This window comes from Nicotiana tabacum, chromosome 2, assembly GCF_000715075.1.
Source record: "Nicotiana tabacum cultivar K326 chromosome 2, ASM71507v2, whole genome shotgun sequence".
Taxonomy (NCBI): Eukaryota; Viridiplantae; Streptophyta; class Magnoliopsida; order Solanales; family Solanaceae; genus Nicotiana; species Nicotiana tabacum.
Genome location: NC_134081.1, coordinates 7,174,465 through 7,198,896, shown reverse-complemented (window position 1 = coordinate 7,198,896; position 24,432 = coordinate 7,174,465). Strand labels below are relative to the sequence as shown.

At 40.8% G+C, this 24,432-nt stretch overlaps 1 pseudogene; it reads left to right on the top strand.

Annotated features, from left to right (window-relative positions):
- The first annotated feature begins 984 nt into the window (after positions 1-984).
- On the top strand, positions 985-19,063 carry LOC142166106 (uncharacterized; annotated as a pseudogene).
- The last annotated feature ends 5,369 nt before the right edge of the window (positions 19,064-24,432 follow it).

Genomic DNA, 24,432 nt, shown 5'->3' with positions numbered 1-24,432 from the left:
GCGTAGGATTACTCTGATCAAGAATGTTCTACAACCGTTACCAATTTATACCTTATTTGTCATGTCCCCACCAAAAGGAACTCTAACACTCATCGAAAAACATTTCTCTAGATTCTTATGGGGAACAACAAGAAACAAGAACAATTATCACTGGTGTTCCTGTAAAAACTTGTGTGTACCGAAGGACGATGGGGGAATTGGTTTCAGAAGTATGGAAGAAATCAATGAAGTGTGCAGCATGAATTGATGGTGGAGGTTTAGGAGCAAACCATCTCTATGGACAGATTTCACCAAAGCCAAATATTGCATCAGGGCTCATCCTGGCAATTGATTACATAAACCAAAGGATTCCTTTATCAACAAAGATTGGCATAAGAACGTCCCATTCAAGTTTACCTTTTTGATCTGGAGGTTAATTAAGAGAAGGCTACCATTTGATGATATCATTAGCAGATTTGGAAACCAGATGGTTTCTAAGTGTGTATGTTGCACGTCACCCAAATGTGAAACATTATAACATGGTTTCTTTGAAGGGGAAGCTGCAAATCATATATGGAAGTACTTTGGTACACCACTTGGAGTGCAATTGCAAACTGATTCTATCAATGGGGTTCTCAAGCAATGGTGGTAAAGAAAACCAAGTAATTTCGTGCATAAATTGATATTACAAATTAGTCCTATAACTATTTGTTGGGAGTTGTAAAATGAGTATTGCTTGCAAGTATGGTAACAAAAAAGAGTTCTATCATAGGAATATAGAATACCAGGTAATGTGAAACATTAAGGTTGTGATAAAACCTTCCCAAACCTACAACTACCACCACATTTGCATCAAATTTGTGACATTGTGGAAAGGTTGAGACTAATTCCGATTTGAAAACAAGTACAGTGGTGCACACCCGAAACTGGTAGAATTAAGATAAACACATATGGGAGCTATATTGTATTGGAGGAATTGCGAGGGACGTAAATGGTAATTTTATTATGGCCTTCTCGATTCCGATAAGGTGTAACAGTAACAACCTTGCTGAAGCCATAGCTGCTAAGTTCAGAGTAGAGTGGTGTATCCAAAATGGTTACAGAAATTTTGACTTGGTGATGGATTCATTGTTGATTGTTGACATGGTAAGAAAGAGGTCCACCAAGAACAATAAATTGACGATGGTGATTGAAGAGATTGTACACAGCCTTGAATTAATCAATGTATATGCTATGCATTGTTTAAGGGAAGCTAACCAGGTAGCTGACTCCTTGGCAAAAATGGCCACTTCACACAATGATGATATTGTCTACCTATCCTATCATCAATTGCCTAATGTTGCAAAAGTCCCTTTTATGCTAGATAAGTGGAAGATGACTACTATTAGGATTAGGTATGACAAAGCTAATTCTCTTTTTAATTACGTTGTATAGAAAGAGAAGGGAGATGTAATCTGCTTATTTTTTGTCCATTCGATCTTGTTGAAATAGCAGTCTATCTTGTTGTACTTTGATGTAAGGCATAGCCCCCTCATTTTGTCATGCAACAATATATCACAGCCCAGAAGCATGTTGGGAAAGATTTATATAAAAAAAATATTAGGTTTAAAGAATGTGAGGTGGCTCGTAATTGGAGATGATGATACAATATTTTTCCTGAGAATTTGGCGACGGTTTTGGCTAAATATGATCACAACCAAATGTATTACATTGGTGGGAATTCTAGAGGCGGTGGAGGCGACGACATTGCTATTAGCTACCCTCTTGCGGCGGAGCTCGTGAATATTTTGGATAGTTGCATTATTCGCTACCATTAACTTTTTGGTTCTGATAAGAAGATTGGTAGTTGTGTAGCTGAGATTGGCGTTCCTTTCACGAAAGATCCCGGCTTCCACCGGGTATAAATTTACATTCTTTAAACAAAGAATCCCTTTAAGTAACATTAATTATATACAATTGTAACGATCCGGGCGGTCGTTTTGAGAGTTGTAGCTCTATTACCCCATTTATTGCTCATTTTGTATTTTATAGTTGATATGTGACTTACCAGGGTAGTCGGTTCGGGCCCGGAAAGATTTCGAAACTATTTGAGACACTTAGTCTCAAGGTTGAAAACTTAAGTTGAAAAGGTTGACCGGATGTTGACTTATGTGTAAACGTTACCAGAATAGAATTTTAATGATTCCAATAGCTCCGTATGGTGATTTTGGACTTAGGAGCGTGTCTGGAAAAAAATTATTTGGAAGTCTGTAGTTAAATTAGGCTTGAAATGGCTAAAATAGAAATTTAAGTTTGGAAGTTTGATCGGGGAGTTGACTTTTTGATATCGAGGTAGAAATCCAATTCTGAAAATTTAAATAGGTACGTTATGTCATTTATGACTTGTGTTCAAAATTTGAGATCAATCAGACTTGATTTGATAGGTTTCAGCATCGAATGTAGAAGTTGAAATTTCTAAGTTTCATTCAGCTTGAATTGGAGTATGATTCATGGTTTTAGCGTTGTTTGATGTAATTTGAGATTTTGAATAAGTTCGTATGAAGTTTTAGGACTTGTTGGTGAAGTTGGTTGAGGTATTGGGGGCCTCGGGTGAGTTTCGGAAGGTTAACGGATAAATTTTGGACTTGGAGAACATTTGAACAATTTCTGGTGTCCAACTCTAGTTTCCTTCTTCGCGTTCACGAGAGAGGTCTCGCGTTCACGAAGGGGAACTGGAGCAGGAGAGAGTTTTTTCTTCGCATTCGTGAGGCAAGGGACACGTTCGCGAAGGGTGAGGGCCAGTGTGCATCACGAATGCGTTCGCGAAGAAGAGTGAGGGCTACGGTGGACTTCTCGCATTAGCCTACGCATTCGCGAGTAAGGCGTCGCGTTCGTGAAGGCATGGGACCCCTGGTCATCGCGTTCGCGAGATGATCCTCGCGTTCAAAAAGAGTAATGGTCGAGGCAATGGTCGCGTTCGCGAAGAAGAAATCCCTCGACAGAAACTTTATGTTCTGAAAATGGGGTCCCATTTTCCATTTTTGACAAATTGGAGCTCGGGAAGAGGCTATTGTCGGGAGATTTTCAAGGAAAACAACGGGGTAAGTGTTCTTCACTTAATATTGGTCAAATTACCCGAATACATGATTGTTTTTAATATTTAATTGAGGATTTAAGTGGGAAGATTTAGAAAACTCTCTTAGTTTAATTTGAAGATTTGAGGATCGAGTTGATGTCGGATATTAGTAAAAATTATATGGTTGGACTCGTGATTGAATGGGCGTTCGTATTTGTAAGACGTGGGCCCCACAAGTAATTTTCGGGTTAAATTTCGGATTTTGTTAGAAAATTTGTATTTTCATAAGGCATTTATTCCTATAATTTGTATTGATTGAATCTAATTAATTATGACTAGATTCGAGCCGATCGGAGTCAGAAAATCGAGGAAAAGATATACTACTTGACTAATTGAGCATGGTTTGAGGTAAGTGACTTGTCTAACCTTGTGTGGGAAAAAATCTCCTTAGGATTGGTATTGATATGAAAATTGTGATGTGTTGAACGTCGTGTACACGAGGCGACGAGTGTGTACACGGGCTAAATATGGATGATTATGTCTTTAAATTGTGTAGATCACTGCTGTATATTAATTAAATTATTTTATTTGTTATATTCATCATCATTAATATATTTACATATTTTAAATTTGCCTGACCTATTCCTGCTAAGTGTTTTACCTGGTTAGTTGAAACTCTATTTCTTTTGTTCTGTGCATTATTTGAAAGTTGAATTTCTTAATTTAAATATTATTAAAATGAATTATTTTACATTTAAAATTTTGATATTAAGGCAAGGTGTTAAATTTGTGAAATATTATTTTGCCGAGTTATTCATTCCTGAATATTTTGTGAGATTTTGTACTCAATGTGGTTGAGTTGTGAGCTCCTTATTGTGGAAATTATTATTGTTGTTGATTTATTTTTGGAAAATTAAAATATTTGAGCACTTGAGGTGCAGATTGTAATATATTGTGATATTGATACGCAAGCGGTGGTATAAGAATTGGGTGTTGAAACGCATGCGGTGAGATAAGGGTGGCTTGATACGCGTGGCTAGTAGGGGAACTACTAGAAGTCATGCGATGGGATAAGGGTGGCTCAAACGCGAGATGCTATTTCGAAAAAAATGTTTTCTTTAAAATTAAATGTGAAGGCTCCCGCGGTGATAAAAGAAAATGAGGTATTGTGAATTTATTTATGATTTTGGACTACGAGGTGGTACCTCGGGAGTGCCATTGTTGATATTTCTCTATGGCTACATTTTCCTTTGATTATTGTTGTGATTTTCTTAAAGTTGTAAATTTCTGTTTCTTCCACGAGATATTATTTTCCTTATTCTGTGTAATCAAATGGTTACATACTACTTATTTGATTCATTTACATTGTTATTTTATTGTTAAATATTTTACCATGTCTTTTATTATTTCCCGTAAGGCCTGACCTGACCTCGTCACTACTCTACCAAGGTTAGGATTGGCACTTACAGTGTACCTCTGTGGTGTACTCATACTATGCTTCTGCACATCTTTTTGTGTAGATCCACGTACTCCCTATCAGCGCAGATATCAGTGAGCTACCTATGTACGAAGACTTTGAGGCATATCTGCCAGTGTCCGGAGACTCTGGATCCCCCTTCTATCCTTATTATGTTGTTTTCCTTATTCACTTTAGACTCTCATGTATAGAGACACTTAGAATAAATTCTTAGAAGCTTGTGACTTATTCCTACCAGGTTTTGGGAGTTGTAATTTTTGAATTTGTAGTTCTTATTTATTCAACTGTAAAGATTAAATTTCAGTTTATATTAAGTTATTTCGCATTGATAGGCTTACCTAGTCTTAGAGACTAGGTGCCATCATGACATTCTATGGAGGGAATTTGGGATCGTGACAAGTTGGTATCAGAGCTCTAGGTTCGTAGGTGTTATGAGTAACAAGCAGGTTTAGTAGAGTCTCACAGATCGGTACGGAGACGTTTGTACTTATCTTCGGGAGGCTGTGGAACTATTAGGAAAAATATTCACTTCTTTGATTCCTTATCGTGCGTATTTGTTCATTTCGAAATTTTAAACCATTTTTTTCCTATTCTCTCACATATGGTTAGGACACGCATAACTAGATCTGATGATCAGACACCCACGCCCCCTGTTGGAGCCGCAAGAGGCCGGGGGCGGGGCAGAGGTCGAGCTAGAGGCCGAGGAAGACCACGTGGTGCAGCCAGAGCACCTAAACAAGCTGCTGCAACAGAGCCACCACTAGCTCCAGTTAGAGAACAGGCACTTGGGACGCCTGTTACTACCCTTGCACTTCAGGAGACTCTTGCCCAGTTCTTGATCATGTTTGGCACTCTAGCTCAGGCAGGGTTCATTCCACTTGCTCCTGCCACATCTCAGGCTGGGGGAGGAGCACAGACTCCATAAGCTCGTACCTTAGAGCTACGGGCCTAGGTTGACCATGCCCTAGAGGTTATACCAATGCATCCAGTTGTCCCAGTTCGGCTCGAGGTTAGGGCAGCAGTTTCAGAGGGGGAGCAGCTCAGGCTCGAAAGGTACAAGAAGTATAACCCTCCCATTTTCAGTGGTTTAGCTTCAGAAGATGCTCAGGGTTTTCTTGAGGAATGTCACCGTATCCTCCCTACTATGGGTATTGTGGGTTCTAGTGGGGTTTCTTTCACGGCATTCCAGCTTAGAGGAGCGGCCTACCAGTGGTGGAGGGCATATGAGTTGGATAGTCCGGCTGAGGCAGATTCACTCACTTGGACTCAATTTTTAGATATGTTCTTGAGGGAGTATGTTCCTCAAAGTCTTAGTGATGCATGGCGCACAGAGTTTGAGTAGTTGCACCAGGGTTCTATGACTGTGTCAGAGTATGCGGTCTGATTCAGTGATTTGGCTAGGCATGCACCAGCCTTAGTTGCTACTGTTTGAGATCGGGTTCGCCGATTTATTGAGGAACTCTACCCTAGTATCAAATTCAGTATGGCCGGAGAGTTGAAGATGGACATCGCATACCAATAGGTGGTGTCAATTGCTAGGAGATTAGAGGGTATGCGGATCCGGGAGAAAAAAGAGAGGGAAGCTAAGAGACCCCGAGATTCTGGCACATATAACAGTTCTCGTGCCCCAGTTGTAGCCCGTCATGGTAGAGGCTATGTGAGTCATCCTATTCATTCAGCACTTCCAGCTTCTGTCTACTGTACCTCCTGTACGGGGTGCTTTCAGCAGGCAGTTTAGTCGATCAGGCCCGAGCCAGTCCCAGCAGCCACATCCTCCGAGGGATTGTTTTGAGTGTGGTGACACTCGTCATAAAATGAAAGATTGCCCCAGATTTAGGAAGGGTGCACCTCTATAGATTTCTAAGGCATCACCCATTCCACAGGGCCCTCAGGCTTCTCAGGCCATGATTAATGCACCAGTTTACATTCCACCTGCACAACCAGCTAGAGGTGGAGGTCGGACATGTAGAGGTCGCCCTAGAGGGGGAGGCCAGGCTAGGTATTATTCACTTCCTGCTCGGACGAAGGTAGTTTCATCCAATTCTATTATCATATGTATTGTTCCTATCTATTATAGAGATGCATCAGACTTATTTGATCCAGGCTCTACTTATTCTTATGTGTCATCTTATTTTACCCCGTATTTGGGCATATCCTGTGATTCTTTGAGTACTTCTGTTTATGTATCTACACCCGTGGGTGATTCTATTATTGTTGACCGTGTGTATCAGTCATGTTTGATTATTATCAGTGGTTTTGAGACCAGAGATGATTTATTATTGCTCAGTATGGTGGATTTCGATATTATTTTGGGCATGGACTGGTTGTCTCCCTATCACGCTATCCTTGATTGTTACGCCAAGACGGTGACGTTGGCTATGTCAAGTCTACCACAGCTAGAGTGGAGAGGTACCTTGGATGACGTTCCTAGCAGGGTTGTTTCATTTCTTAAGGCTCAACGAATGGTTGAGAAGGGGTGTGATACGTATCTATCCCATGTGAGAGATGTTAGTTTTGATACTCCTATCGTGGAGTCCGTTCCTGTAGTAAGGGAATTTCCTGATGTATTTCCAGTGGATCTTCCAGGTATGCCACTCGATAGGGATATTGACTTTGGAATTGATTTGTTACCGAGCACTCAGCCCATTTCTATTCCACCATATCTTATGGCCCCAGCAGAGTTGAAAGAATTAAAAGAGTAGTTACAGGAGTTACTTGATAAAGGCTCCATTCAGCCCAGTGTATCACCTTGGGGTGCTCCTGTCTTATTTGTGAAGAAGAAAGATGGTTCTATGCGGATGTGTATTGATTACTGCCAATTGAACAAGGTCACAGTGAAGAATAGGTATCCATTGCCACGTATTGATGACCTATTTGATCAGCTCCAGGGTGCTAGGATGTTCTCTAAGATTGATTTGCGTTCAGGCTATCATCACGTGAAAATTCGAAAGCCAGATATCCTTAAGACTGCTTTGAGGACTCAGTATGGTCATTATGAGTTTCTTGTAATGTTATTTGGGCTGACCAACGCTCCAGCAACATTTATGCATTTGATGAATAATGTATTTTAGCCCTATCTTAACTCCTTCGTCATTGTATTTATTGATGACATTATGGTGTATTCCCGTAGCTGGGAGGATTATGAGCAGCACCTGAGGACTGTGCTTCATACTTTGAGAGAAAAGAAGTTATATGCAAAATTTTCAAAGTGTGAATTCTGGCTTGACTCAATAGGATTTTTGGGTCATATAGTTTCGTGCGAAAGGATCAAGGTAGATCCGAAAAAGATTGAAGCAGTGCAGCGTTGATCTAGACCATCCTCAACTACGAAGATCCGGAGTTTCCTTGGTTTGGCAGGGTATTATCGCCAATTTGTATAGGGTTTCTCTTCTATTGCTGCACTTATGACCAAATTGACCCATAAGGGTGCTCCGTTTAGGTGGACTGAGGAATATGAGGAGAGCTTTCAAAAGTTCAAGACAACTTTGACTACAGCCCCAGTATTAGTGTTGCCTACAGGTTTGGGGTCTTATACTGTGTATTGTGATGCATCACGTATTGGTTTAGGCGCAGTATTGACGCAAGACGGTATGGTGATTGTCTATGCATCCAGACAGTTAAAGGTACATGAGAAGAATTATCCTGTCCACGACCTAGCAACTATTGTTCATGCCTTAATGATTTGGTGATATTATTTGTACGGTGTCCATTGTGAGGTTTATACCGATCACCGGAGTCTACAACATCTATTTAACCAAAATGATCTTAATTTGCGGCAGCGGAGGTGGTTGGAGTTGCTTAAGGATTATGATGTCACCATTCTCTATCATCCCGGGAAGGCCAATGTGGTGGCCGATGCTTTGAGTCGTAAGGAGGAGAGCTTGGGCATCTTAGCATACTTACCGGTGGCAGAGAGGCCATTAGCCTTTGATGTTCAGGCCTTGGCCAACTAGTTTGTCCGACTGGATATTTTCGAGCCGAGCCAATTTTTGGCTTGCGTGGTTTCCTAGTCTTCTCTTTATGATCGTATCAGAGAGCATCAATATGATGACCCCTATCTGTTTGTCCTTAAGGACACATGTCAGCACGGTGATACCAAGGAAGTCAGTATTGGAGATGACGGTGTATTACGGATGCAGGGTAAGCTATGTGTTCCCAATGTAGATTGTTTGCATGAGTTGATTCTCCAGGAGGCTCACACTTTGTGGAACTCCATTCATACGGGTGCTGCAAAGATGTATCAAGACTTGAGACAGTACTATTGGTGGAGGCGGATGAAGAAAGACATAGTGGAATATGTAGCTCGATGCCTAAATTGCCATCAGGTGAAGTATGAACATCAACAACCGGGTGGATTGCTTCATAAGTTAGAGATTCCAGAATGTAAATGGGAGTGAATCACTATGGATTTTGTTGTTGGACTCCTACGGACTCAGAGGAAGTTCGATGCAGTTTGGGTGATTTTGGATAGGTTGACCAAGTCAGCTCATTTCATTCCTGTGTTTACGACATACTTTTTGGAGCAACTAGCTCAGGTTTATATTGGCGAGATTATCAGGCTTCATGGCGTAACGGTATCTATCATCTCTGATCGGGGTACACAAATTACATCACGGTTCTGGAGGGCCGTATAGCGAGAGTTGGGTACTCAGGTATAGTTGAAACAACATTTCACCCTCAGACGGATGGACAGTCCGAACGCACTATTCAGATACTGGAGGACATGCTTCCTGCGTGAGTGATAGATTTTGGGGGTGCTTGGGATCAGTTCTTGCCACTTGCGGAGTTTTTCTTACAACAATAGTTATCGGTCAAGCATTCAGATGGTGTTGTATGAGGACTTATATGGTAGGCGTTTTAGGTCTCCAATGGGTTGGTTCGAGCCGGGCAAAGCTAGGCTATTAGGTACGGAATTCGTTCAAGATGCTTTGGAAAAGGTTAAATTAATTCAGGATCGACTTCGTACAGCCCAATCTAGACAAAAGAGTTATGCAGATCGGAAGGTTCATGATATTGTATTCATGGTTGGTGAACGGCTCTTGCTACAGGTTTAACCTAGGAAGGGTGTTATGAGATTTGGAAAGAATGGTAAGTTGAGCCCTAGGTATATCGGGCCTTTTGAGATCCTTGAGAGAGTTGGGGAGGTGGCTTACATACTTGCATTACCACCTAATCTCACTGCAGTTCATCCAGTGTTCCATATTTCCATGATCCGAAAGTATCACAGCGATCCATCTCATGTGTTAGACTTTAGCTCAGTCTAGTTGGACAAGGATCTAACTTATGTTGAGGATCCAGTGGCCATTTTGGACAGACAGGTTATAAAGTTGAGATCGAAGAGCATTGCATCAGTAAAAGTACAGTGGAGGGGTAATCTAGTCGAGGAGGCGAATTGGGAGACCGGGCATGATATGCGCAGCCTGTATCCTCATCTTTTCACCACTCCATGAATAATTCTAAACCCATTCTAGGACGAATGTTGTTTTAAAGAAGGGGGAAGATGTAACGACCCGAGAGGTCGTTTTGAGAGTTGTAGCCTCATTCCCCCATTTACTTCTCATTTTGTAATTTATCGGTGTTATGTGACTTGTCGGGGTAGTCGATTCGGGCCCAGAGAGATTTCAGAACGAATTGAGACACTTAGTCTCAAGGTTGACTGGATATTGACTTATGTGTAAACAATCCCGGAATAGAATTTTGATGATTCCAATAGCTCTATATGGTGATTTTGGACTTAGGAGCGTGTCCGTAAATAATTTATTTGGAAGTCCGTAGTTATATTGGGCTTGAATGGTTAAAATAGAAATTTAAGCTTGGAAGTTTGACCAGGGAGTTGACTTTTTGATATCGAGGTCGATTTTTGATTCTGGAAATTTGAATAGGTCTGTTATGTCATTTATGACTTGTGTGCAAAATTTGAGATCAATCGGACTTGATTTGATAGGTTTCGGCATCGAATGTAGAAGTTGGCATTTCTAAGTTTCATTAAGCTTAAATTGGAGTATGATTTGTGGTTTTAGCGTTGTTTGATATGATTTGAGGTTTCTAATAAGTTCATATGATATTTTAGTACTTGTTTGTGAATTTGGTTGAGGTCCCGGGGGCCTCGGGTGAGTTTCAAAAGGTTAACGGATCAATTTTGGACTTGGAGAACAACTGAAGAATTTCTGGTGTCCAACTCTGGTTTCCTTCTTCGCGTTTGCGAGAGAGGTCTCGCATTCACGAAGGGGAACTGGGGCAGGCGAGAGTTTGTTCTTCGCATTCGCGAAGCAAGGGACGCATTTGCGAAGGGTGAGGTCCAGTGTGCATCGCGAACACGAGAGAGGCGACGTGTTCACGAAGAAGAGTGAGGGCTAGGGTGGACTTCACACGTTAGCCTACACGTTCGCGAGGGAGGCGTGGTGTTCGCGAAGGCATGGGACCCCTGGTCATCGCGTTCGTGAGAGGATCCTCGCTTTCACGAAGAGTAATTTTGGGCAGCGCAATTTTGTGCTTCGCAAACGCGAGGCAATGGTCGCGTTCGCGAAGAAGAAATCCCTGGAGATAAATTTTAAGTTCTGAAAATGGGACTTCATCCCATTTTCCATTTTTGACAAATTGGAGCTCGGGAAGAGGCGATGGTCGGTAGATTTTAAAGAAAAACAATAGAGTAAGTGTTCTTAAATTAATATTGGTCAAATTACTCGAATCCATAGATGTTTTTAACATTTAATTGAGGATTTAAGTTGGAAGATTTAGAAAACTCGCTTTGTTTCATTTAAAAATTTGAGGGTCGAGTTGATGTGGGATTTTAGTAAAAATTATATAGTTGGGCTCGTGGTGGAATGGACGTTCATATCTTATAACTTTTGTAGGGTTCCGACATGTGGGTCCCCACGGGCGAATTTTGGGTTAAATTTCAGATTTTGTTAAAAAAATTGTATTTTCATATGGAATTTATTCCTATGATTTGTATTGATTGAATCGAATTAATTATGACTAGATTCGAGCCGATCGGAGTCAGAAAATCGAGGAACAGATATACTACTTGACTAATTGAGCATGTTTTGAGGTAAGTGACTTGTCTAACCTTGTGTGGGGGAAAATCCCCTTAGGATTGGTATTGATATAAAAATTGTGATGTGTTGAACATCGTGTACACGAGGCGACGAGTGTGTACACGGGCTAAATGTGGATGATTATGTCTTTAAATTGTGTAGATCACTGTTGCATATTAATTAAATTATTTTATTTGTTATATTCATCATCATTAATATATTTTCGTATTTTAAATTTGCCTGACCTGTTCCTACTAAGTGTTTTACCTGTTTAGTTGAAACTCTGTTTCTTTTTTTTCTGTGCATTATTTGAAGGATAGATGTCCTAATTTAAATATTATTAAAATGAAGTATTTTTACATTTAAAATTTGGATATTAATGCAAGGTGTTAAATTTGTGAAATATTATTTTGCTGAGTTATTTATTCCTGAATATTTTGTGAGATTTTGTACTCATTGTGATTGAGCCGTGAGCTCCTTATTGTGAAAAATATTGTTGTTGTTAATTTATTTTTGGCAAATTGAAATATTTGAGCACTTGAGGTGCAGATTGTGATATATTGTGATATTGATACGCATGCGGTGGTATAAGGTTTGGGTGTTGAAACGCATGCGGTGAGATAATGGTGGCTTCATACGCGTGGCTAGTAGGGGAACTACTAGAAGTCATGCGGTGTGATAGGGGTGGTTAAAACGCGGGATGCTATTTCGGGAAAAATATTTTCTTTAAAATTAAACGTGAAGGCTCCCGCGGTGATATAAGAAAATGAGGTATTGTGAATTTATTTATGATTTGGGATTACGAGGCGGTATCTCGGGAGTGCCATTGCTGATATTTCTCTATGGCTACATTTGCCTTTGATTATTGTTGTGATTTTCTTAAAGTTGTAAATTTCTGTTTTCTTCCACGAGATATTATTTGTCCTTATTCTGTGTAATCAAATGGTGACATATTACTTACTTGATTTATTTTTATTATCATTTTATTGTTATTATATTGTTAAATATTTCACCTTGTCTTTTATTATTTTCAGTAGGGCCTGACCTGACCTCGTCACTACTCTACCAAGGTTAGGCTTGGCACTTACTGGGTACCGCTGTGGTGTACTCATACTATGCTTTTGCACATCTTTTTGTGCAGATCCAGGTACATCTTACCAGTCTAGATATCAGTGAGTTACCTGTGTACGGAGACTTCAAGGTATATCTGCCAGCGTTCGTAGACTCCGGAGTCCCCTTGTATCCTTATTGTGTTATTTTTCTTATTCTCTTTAGACTCTGATGTATAGAAACACTTAGAATAAATTCTTAGAAGGTTGTGACTTATTCCTACCGAATTTTGAGAGTTATAATTGTTAAATTTGCAGTTCTTATTTATTCAACTGTTAAGGATTAAATTTCAGTTTATATTATGTTATTCCGCATTGATAGGCTTACCTAGTCTTAGAGACTAGGTGTCATCACGATATCCTATGGAGGAAATTTGGGATCGTGACAGCAATTTTAGCAATTACACTATACTATGATACTACAATATTTGGAAAGTTAATATGAGATTTCTTTGATTATGATTTTATTAAACATTATTAGAAATTATTAATTCAAAAAATAATTCTATTTAAAGTATTTTTATGTCTAGCTATCAGATAAATAGTCCCTTTGCCCTCTTTCACGTGTCACGCTTCACTTTTTTGACACATCTTAATAATTTAAAATGATATACTACTTTTAAACTTGGTGTTTTACTGTTTTACGCGTGTTTATTTTAAGATGGATATACAAGGAAGCCCACGAGAGCTTTTGGCAGCACATTCAGTGGCGCCACTAGTTTTGTTGCATCATCTAGTCGTGTACTTGTTACTTCCTCTGACTCCATCAATGAGCCGATTTGAGTCAGTGAAGAAAGTGATTGAGGCTTACAACAAGGACCCAAGTCGGACGTTGCAACATAGTTTGTTCTATGACCTAAATAGAAACTGGTCATTGTCAGTATCGTGGGGATTCTCAGTTCAATTATATTCATGGCTGATGAATGCAAGAGGATTAGAGATGCCAATGCAAACATTTAGGACATGGAAAGGGTCTGAAGAACCATTCACATTCAGTACACAGCCAAACAATATAGAACCGTGCAAAAGGCCTATAGAGTACTACTTGGATAAAGCTGTTGACCTCCGCAATGGTGAAATCTTGACCAGTTATAGTACCATAATCGGTGAAACAAATGAACAATGCGAGAACCAACATTATAGACCTGCATTAGCAGTTCATATGGTTAATGTCACAACTACTATTCTCCCTACCCAAATTTGGAGACAGGTAAACTTCTAATCCATTAATTCGTCTCATTTTATGTGAATCATATTTAAGTAGGAACATGATGTTAGAAGAAATAAATAATTTTAAAACTTCTAGTCTTATATATGTTAAGGTTAAATTAGGTCTATTTATCTTTTGAAGCAAGCCAAAACATAAATAATACCACAAAAAATGAAACAAAGTGATTAATTAATTTATTTTGATGAAATCTTTCTTATTTTTTAGTAACATATGATTGATGAGTATACTCGTAAAAATCTCTACCTTAAATTAATAGACCATTTTTTTGCTTTGTGAAGAATTTAATTGGTGAGCACATTTGTATTAAACAACAGGCACCACGACGACAATGTTGTGAAGTAATCAGTGAAGAAGATGGTATTGAGAGCAATTTACATATAAGAATTAGAGGTTGCAATAAGTGGGAATCAGTAAGACTGCCCTTTTACGACAAATATGGAGACTTTTCTTATTTTCAGAGAATGGTTCGATGAGTGAAAAGTGAAACTTTACAGTGGCTATCTGGGAGAGGAAATTGAAATCCTTACTAGGCCAATTGTATCCATTGTTATCTTATATATATATATATATATATATATATATATATATATATATGAGTATGATGCAATATTTATTAGATGTACACTACCTTTGTAATTGAGGGGTTTCAATTCCCATTCTCACATTTGTTTTTTTCTTTTTATCCCTTTTTTCTAGAATTAGGTCTACCCATCCCATGTCTCGAGTCTCTTCTTGAGTTTTAGTAGCTAAACACTTTTTTTTCTTCCTTTCTTTGTTTGGTTTATTATTTTAAATTTCCAAAGGCTTTAACATTAAAATCAAATTCTCCCTTTGCTGCTGTAAAACTTTATAAAATTAAACTAAATATTTATGTTAAAAACAATTGTTTTTCAAGAAAAATTAAACCTTAAATTTTAATTTGTTCGGCTGGGTACTCCTTGTTTGCATATCTCACCTTTCAAAGTAAATTTTGTTTTTTCCTTTATTTTTCTGTATATATACTTGCACGTGTGCTGCTCATCACTTTATTTTGGATTAGTTCGACTCATGACACCATATTTTACCTATTACAATAATACTGAAGTTTCAAAGTTATTTTTGTCACATATTTAAAAGTTACAATCGAATCATATGTGAATTACTTTGAAAATACAATACAAATCAGAAGGTCAAATTTGAGACTCAAAAATTATAAATGATAGAAAATAAAAAAGATTCGCTATTTAAGATCTATTCTGAACCCATCCTTGTGAATCTTGCAAATGTTGAACTTTTTATAATAGATTAATGCTTCAAATGTATAAAATTAGCGTTAATCTTTGTACATATTGCGGATCCAAAGTTCTAATTTCAATGAAAACTTCAAAAGTAGTACGAGTTATTTATGATACATTTTTTCGTCCTTTGAAAGGTGATTTAAAATTGTTCAACTGCAACATACTATCATGATGGATATATTTACCCCTATATTTTTTCTTCAATTCTATCGATACTATTGTTTACCCGAAAAATCGGATAACATTAAATTTATGCATGGTTCTAAGGATACGTGATACCCTTTGATACAAATCGTATAGAGAAATAGCAATACGAATATTCTTGACTATGAAAAATGAGAATAATGAACAGAAATAATGAATAAACTGAAGTAAAACAAGCACAAGGAGATATCTTTTGTTCCAGTGTATTCAGTATCTCCATAGCTTACAAGGATCCCCCTTTTATAGCAGAGGGTCATTACTTTATTTATAATAAAAAATAATAAAGAAAAACATATAGTGGAGGAGCCACGATGATTTGTCTCTTCCTCGATTCCCGCCAAGATTCTCTCTTTTGTTGCAGTTGCAACGGCTCTTGTCTGTGAGCTCGATACTGGCTCGAACTCGTTACTGGGTCGAGCCATTCGGTCTTGGCTCAAGTTCGACCTTCGGGATGGGCGTCGCGCATTTCCGACCTCGAAGCAATGCCTTGCGAATCAATTTGGTCACGGGCTCGATAAGGTTATCGAGCCGACTCCTCGAGTACCCTTCGGACTCGAGGCTCGTTAGTACTGCCTTCGGAGCTCACTCCCAAAATCCCACTCCGTTTTCTTACCACTTGAACTCGATCGAACGTAGAAAGGCCGAAATCTATTTTGACCATATATAGATAGTCCCCTCGTTTCTCACGAAGGATGTGGTGAGAATCGATATGATTTTCGTCAGTTCGATCGGATTATAAGCTGACGTTTTAACAGGGATCGATTATGACGTATGTGATAGCTGTCCCATTGAATTAGTCTTTCAAGGTATTTAATGCTTGTCAGATGGCGGTCGACCACCTTTGATATTGAACCGTCATGATGCGAGCATATAAATAACCCTTCCATATAACATTTACCACTTTTACGCATTCACTTTTCCAAAATTTCTTATCTTTTCTCTCTATCTCGTCGCTTGCAGAGCCATCTACACCCGAGTTTTGGTGTCGTTAATTTTTCACTTTCCTTTGCCTTTCTTCCTCTCATATCAATGGCCAAAACTTCAAAAACTGTACCTCGGAAGGAGAAACTTTCTTCTTCACGGTCGTCCGGGGACAAGGTGCCAGTGGAGCCGTCCACCAATGACTATGTTCCCGGCCCGTGTACTATGAAATCGATTTTAAGGTTGATAATCCTTCATCTGTTCCGGGTCGATGCGAGCACGTGTCGATGTACATGTGCTCTATAAGGGAGGGTCATCTCGAGGCCGTTAGGAAAGACTGCAACTGGGGTTCCGAGGTTGTGTTGCAAATTCCATCCCCCGAAGAGAGAGTCATCACCCATGTGGAGGGGTTTAAAAGTGTTTACAGTTATCCTTTCACATTAGGTTCTGTCGACCCGGTGATCATTGATTTTTGCAAAAGATATCAGGTCACCCTCGGTCAAATTCATCCCTCTCTGTGGCGTATAGTAATCCTACTTTGCTTCTTCTCCATCAAAGCCGGGGGGGTGGATTTTTTCCTGAATCACCTCATACGATTGTATCGGCCTCAAATCTTTTGAGGACTAATCAGACTTCATTGTCGGGCATCGAAGGCTTTGATGTCGAGCATCGACGAAGATAAGGATCGGGGTTGGATGGGCCGTTATATTCGGGTGAGGACCCGTGACCTTATTCCGGAAGAGAAGATGTCGTTCCCCGAGGAATGGAATTTCGACTGTAAGTGGTTCCCATAAGACGTTGCTTTTCGTATCTTTTCCTGATTTTGTCTGATGTCTTTCTCCAATATACAGTTGCCCCTTGGATGCCACAAGCGGTGCCCGGCCTCGAGAATTGGGTTCGGAAGTTAGCCTTGACTTCCTCTTATGCCGAACGCGCTTGGCGTGATTTGGCAAAAGATAGATGGGAGGCCAAGAATCATGGTAAGGTTTTACTTCTCGTTTCCTTCGAAGTGTTCTTTGTGCTCCATTTGTTACCAATTTCCTTTCATGCAGGTGTAACCAAGGATGCCGCTTTGAGGCCTTCAAGCGGTGAATAAGAAACCAAGTACCCGGTCCCAAAATCGAGGAAAGATAAGAAGCGAAAAGGTGCCTCTCGGTCTGAGGACCCCAAGCCCAAAACTCGAAGGGTGAGGAGGAAGGCAATTGCTCTTCCGATTGACTCGGTCCAGCGACTGAGAGAAGAAGATAGAAAAAGAAGAAGAAGAAGAAGAAGAAGAAGAAGAAGAAGAAGAAGAAGAAGAAGAAGAAGAAGAAGAAGAAGAAGAAGAAGAAGAAGAAGAAGAAGAAAAATAATAAGAAGAAAAAGGCGGTGCCTCGTCTTTGGTGATCCTATCTGTGAGAACTATCGAGGTCACCAAAGCTCCTGAGCCGATGGCGGTTGTCCAGTCGGGGATGGCCCCGGGATCCCGAGTCTTGATCGGAGCGCCCTGAGGGATTCGCTTGGGGCTATGACAGTGGTTCATTCGCCTTCCCTTCCAACCTTTTCTGAGGAGGCATTAAAGGTAGCTCGAGAATTGAAGACCCCCGATATGGGCGGAGGCTCTAGTGTAGGGGATCTCTTTTAGGATTGCTTTATTGGAGCAGATGATGCTTCCGATATTGGTGACGCTTCTCTTCTACTATAAGAGTCCCAAAGTTTCATTACTCGGGTAATGATTTTACTATACTTGGTTTCTTTGTTCTTTTCCAAACTTTACTTGTGTTCTTTCCCTACTGTGCAGGTCATTAGTAGGTTTCGAGTCGACCTTAGCCAGTGTGAGGTCGAGCTTCAGAAGGTCTCGGGGGAGAGAGACGCCATGCGGCTTCTTTGCAGCCAAAAGGACGAGGCTATAAAGGACCTCCAAGCATATTTGGCTAAGGCTCATGAAGAAGAGGCCGAACTTGATAAGCAGGTGAGCCTCATTTTGTTAAAGTATAGGTTTGACTCAACTGTGGAAGTTAACCCTTCACTGTCTCAGTTGCAACAAAAGGTTGTAAAGATCGGGTCACTTCGGGAAGAATTTGATCAAATTAAAGCTGAATGTAATCGGTGAAAGGAGATTATCGACCGCCTGGCTGCGGAAAAAGAGACCATTTTGACCAACTTATTATCGGCCGATGTTCAGCTTCGAAACGTCAAGCAAAAGGGTTCGGCTCAAGCTAAGAGGATCGGGGAGCTTGAAGCTCGGCTTGCTGAGGCCAAGGCAAAAGTTGAGTCGTCAAAAATCTTGGCGGATAAGTCCATTGTCGTGTATCAGTCTGATGCCGAGGCTGATCATATGGAGGCACGAGAGGCGGCGGATACTGCCGACACTCGAGCACATTGGGTTGCCAAACTTGCTAAATGTAGGTCTCGGAGGGAGACCCTCGAGGAGATACGCGCTCGAGGTATCGACTTTACTGAAGAAATAAAAAAGGCTAAAGAGCTCGAAGCTGAAGCTGAAGCCTTGGCTTCTGATGGCGGTGATGATGATGATGACTGTAGCAAGAGCGGATCCGAGGAGGGGGAAGAGCCTGACAGAGAAGAAAACGCCCCTGAGGATGATCAGGAAGCTTAGTCCTTAATGTTTTACGTTTGTAATCAATCGTGTAGAAATGTTTGTATATAGACAATGTGGCCGACTTGTGAAGGCTTTATACATGTCTTACAAATGTTTTCACAAGGATCTTAACAATTTAATCAAATTTGGACTTCGTAATCTCTATGATTGATTGTTTTTTCAGACTCGAAGTGATGTAGCCCTTAGTCTTACTAGTTGATTTAGTGATTCGAACTCGAAGAAATATAACCTGTAGGCGTAATAATCGAGTGAGTGCTCGCTTGAACTCGAAATAAAAGTAGCCCGTAGGCTTTAGTCGATGAGTGAATGATTCGAACTCGAAGTAATGTAGCTCGTGGGCATAATGGTCGAGTGAGTGCTTGCTCGAACTCAAAATAAAAGTAACCCGTAGGCTTTAGTCGTCGAGTGAATGATTCGAACTCGAATTAATGTAGCCCGTGGGTGTAATGGTTGAGTAAGTGCTTGCTTGAACTCGAAATAAAAGTAGCCCGTAGGCTTTAGTCGTCGAGTGAATGATTCAAACTCGAAGTAATGTAGCATGTGGGCGTAATGGTCTAGTGAGTGCTTGCTCGAACTCAAAATAGAAGTAGCACATAGGCTTAGTCCTCGAGTGAATGATTCGAACTCGAAGTAATGTAGCCCGTGGGCGTAATAGTCGAGTGAGTGCTTGCTCGAGCTCGAAATAAAAATAGCTCACAGGCTTTAGTCGTCGAGTGAATGATTCGAACTCAAAGTAATGTAGCCCGTTGATGTAATGGTCGAATGAGTGCTTGCTCGAACTTGAAATAAAATTAGCTCATAGGCTTTAGTCGTCGAGTGAATGATTCGAACTCGAAGTAATGTAGCCCGTGGGCGTAATGGTCGAGTTAGTGCTTGCTCGAACTCAAAATAGAAGTAGCCCGTAGGCTTAGTTGTCAAGAGAATGATTCGAACTCGAAGTAATGTAGCCCGTGGGCGTAATGGTCGAGTGAGTTTTTGCTCGAGCTCAAAATAAAAGTAGCCCATAGGCTTTAGTCGTCGAGTGAATGATTCGAACTCGAAGTAATGTAGCCCGTGGGCATAATTGTCGAGTGAGTGCTTGCTCGAACTCGAAATAAAAGTAGCCCGTAGGCTTTAGTCGTCGAGTGAATGATTCGAACTCGAAGTAATGTAGCCCGTGGGCATAATGGTCGTGTTTATCCTAATTCTGATTGCATAATAAATCTCCAAATAGAGGAAGTTTTCTTGGATATAAGATATCGGTAAAGAGGAGGACTTTTTTTTTTGCAAGTCATTATACATGTGTTCATGTTTCGCGTCTGGGTTCGGGCCAACTACATGAGTATGGTTTGTTTTGACCATTTTGGCTCTTACAACGTTTCCTACTGGAACCCCGTTGTTTGCGAAATAATTTTCTTGTATCAGAACTTGATATATTTGAGGGATAATGCCCCCCAGTATTTGAGGTCGATTGTACAGAGGCTTGGATACTTGTTGTAAGTGCAGCACGATTATTGGTTGCCTCATTAAAAATCTTGCCGAAAAACTCATTTGGGATAAAACCGGTCTAAGGGAAAAAAACTGCAGTGCATTCAAGCGAAGGGTCCATCTTAGCTCTTGTTCGGACTTCTGCAGGGGTCAGTTCTGAAATGTAAATGAATATGGAAGGGTTGTACCTTAGCAGTAGTATCGTTTTAGATGTGACACATTCCAACTGCTTGATAGCTGTTTGCCGTTTATAATGCCGAGCATGTACGATCCCTTTCCGACGTTCTTGAGAACCTGATATGGTCCTTCCTAATTTGGTCCTAGTTTTCCTTCGTTCGGATTTCGGGTATTGATGGTGACTTTTCTAAACAATAAGTCCCCGGGCTTGAAATAGTGGAGCTTGGTCCTTCGATTATAATATCTTTCGATTCGCTGCTTTTGGGCGGCCAATCGGACGAGAGCAGCTTCTCGTCTTTCGTCCGATAATTCGAGGTTGGTATTCATAACCTCGTTATTTGATTCTTCCATCGTGAATAGAAATTTGGTACTAGGTTCACCGACTTTGACTGGTATCAATGTTTCAGACCCATATACTAAGGAGAATGGGGTCGCCCCCGTACTGGATTTTGACGTTGTCCGATACGCCCAAAGGACTTCGAGCAGGATTTCTCTCCATTTTCCTTTAGCGTCGTTCAACCTCTTCTTTAGGTTTTGAATGATAGTTTTGTTCGTTGATTCGGCCTGTCCATTCCTATTGGGGTGGTATGGTGTTGATAGTACCCTTCTTATTTTGTGATCTTCGAGGAATTTTGTTACTTTGCTGCCAATGAATTGTTTCCTATTGTCACATACTATTTCGGCGGGTATCCCGAATCGGCATATGATATGATCCCAAATAAAGTCTATAACTTCTTTATCTCTTATTTTCTCGAACGTCTGCGCTTCAACCCATTTAGAAAAATAGTCAGTCATAAATAAAATGAATTTGGCTTTACTTGGGGTCGATGGCAGAGGGCTGACGATATCCATTCCCCATTTCATGAATAGCCATGGGGATAGGACTGAGTGAAGTTGCTCTTCGGGTTGATGGATCATTGGCGCAAAACTTTGACATTTGTAACATTTACGAACAAATTCCTTCGCATCTTAGCCCATATCGGTCCAATAATACCCTGCTCTGATTATTTTTTGAACTAATGTATCGGCACCGGAGTGATTCCCACAAGTGCCCTAGTGTACTTCCCGTAGGATGTAATCGGTACCTCCCGGACCCAAGCATACTGCCAGCGGTCCATCAAATATCCTTCGATATAGCGTTCCATCTGAAGCCAACTTGAATCGAGCAACTTTAGTCCATAGGCCCCTAGAGTCTTTAGGGTCCGATGGGAGCTTTCCACTCTTTAAGTATTCAATATACTTATTTCTCCAATCCCAGGTTAAGCTTGTAGAATTTATCTCTACGTGACCTCCTTCAATTACCGATCTCGAGAGTTGGACGATAGTCCCCGAGCTCAAGTCATCTTCCTCGACTGACGATCCCAAATTCGCAAGTGCATCGGCTTAATTGTTTTGTTCTCGGGGAACATGCCGTAAAGTCTATTGTTTGAAATGGTGCAAAGTGACAAGTAGTTTGTCTAAATACCTTTGCATTCTAGCTTATCGAACTTCGAAGGTTTTGTTCATTTGACTCACCACCAGCAAAGAATCACATTTGGCTTCAATGACTTATGCTCCCAAGTTATTAGCTAGCTCGAGACCTGCAATCATGGCTTCATACTCGGCCTCGTTGTTAGTTAACTTGGTAGTTTTAATAGATTGCCTAATAGTGTTACCCGTGGCTGGTTTCAAAACTATGCCCAGCTCGGACCCCTTCATGTTCGAAGCCCCGTCCGTAAAAAGGATCCATACTCCCGATGATGTACCCGATTTCAACAGGAGTTCTTTTTCGACTTCGGGTACGAGGGTTGGCGTGAAATCGGCCACGAAGTCTGCTAAAATTTGAGACTTGATGGCCGTACGGGGTGGATATTCGATATCGTACCCACTGAGTTCGACGGCCCATTTGGCCACTCGGCCTGATAGTTTGGCCTACTGCAAAATATTATGAAGCAGGTAAGTGATTAATACGCATATGGGGTGACATTGAAAGTACGGTCTTAACTTTCTAGAGGCGCTTATCAGTGCATGTGCCAATTTTTCTAGGTGCGGATATCTAGTTTTTGCTTCTCCTAAGGTCCGACTTATATAACAAACGGGAAATTACGTACCTTGGTCTTCTCGAATTAGGACACCGCTTACGGTAATTTTTGATAGTGCCAAGTACAAGCAAAGTTTTTCGTCCATTTTTGGAGTGTGAAGTAGTGGTGGGCTCGATAGATATCGTTTTAGTTCCTCCAATGCTTGTTGGCATTATAGGGTCCAAGCAAAATCGTTCTTCTTTTTGAGTAGAGAGAAAAATTTGTGACTTCGATCTGATGATCTCGAAATGAACCGGCCTAAGGCGGCAATCCGTCATGTTAGTCTTTGTACATCTTTCACGATGTCCACAATGGTGATGTCTTCGATGGTCTTGATTTTATCGGGGTTAATCTCGATTCCCCGGTTTGACACCATGAAGCCGAGGAACTTGCCCGAACTGACCCCGAAAGCACATTTTTCGGGAGTTGAGCTTCATGTTGTATTTCCTCAAAATCTCGAACGTTTCCTGCAAATGGGTCAAATGGTCCTCTGCGCGCAGGGAATTAACTAGCATGTCGTCAGTATAAATTTCCATTGATTTACCTATTTGTTCTTCGAACATTTTATTTACTAGGCGTTGGTAAGTAGCCCCTGCATTTTTTAGCCCGAAGGGAATCACATTATAACAATACGTTCCATATTTGGTGACAAATGAAGTCTTTTCCTGGTCCTCCGGGTTCATCTGGATTTGATTATACCCGAAATAGGCATCGAGAAAAGTGAGGATCTCATGGCCGGCCATGGCATCGATCATGCGATCGATGTTGGGCAGCGGAAAGGAATCTTTGGAGCATGTTTTGTTCAAATACTTATAGTCCACACACATTCTATGTTTGTTCCCTTTTTAGGCACTACAACTACGTTGGCTAACCATTCGGGATATTTCACCTCCTGAATGGACCCTATTTTGAGAAGTTTGGTTACCTCGTCCTTTATGAATATGTGCTTTTCCTTGGACTGGGGTCTTCTTTTTTGCTTCACCGGTCTGAACCCAGGGTCCAAGCTTAGCCAATGCATCGTTATGTCCGGTGGGATCCCTGCTATATCTAAATGGGACTAGGCAAAACAATCAATGTTATCGATAAGAAATTGAACAAGTTTCTTCCTTAGTTCGGGGCTCAACCTCGTTCCTAAGTATACCTTTCCCTCGGGCCAGTGCTCAATTAGTGTGATTTTCTCTAGTTCTTAAATTGTCGATTTGGTGGCGTCGGAGTCATCGGGAATCATGAAATATGGAGGGACCCTTTTACCATCATCTTCTTCGATCTTCTGGTTATCTGGCTCGGTCGAAGCCGACATCTATGATTGCTATTTGGTGCCCTGTTCTCCTTCTGAGCCCGATCCCTTTATCGGCGAAGGCAAGGATATTGATTTCGCTTCCTCAACGGCGAACATTTCTTTTGCGGCCGGTTGTTCTGCGTACACTGTTTTGACACATCTCGATGTTAGGAATTTGAGGACCTCGTGTAGGATCTAAGATACAACTCTCATATTGTGGATCCATGGCCTTCCGAAAAGGCCGTTGTACCTCATGTCGCCTTCGATCACGTGAAACTTCATTTCCTGGATGGTTCCGGCCATGTTTATTGGTAGGATTATCTCGCCTTTGGTGGTTTCACATACCATATTGAATCTGTTTAGAACAAGAGTTGCGGGTACGACATGGTCCTGCAGGGCAAACTGTTCTACGACCTTCAATCTGATGATGTTGGTCGAGCTACCTAGATCGATTAACACACGCTTAACTTTAGTTTTATTCATGAGTACGGTCTACTAGTGCATCATTTTAAGGTTGGATGACTCCTTCTGTTTCTTCATCATCGAAGGACAAAGTCCCT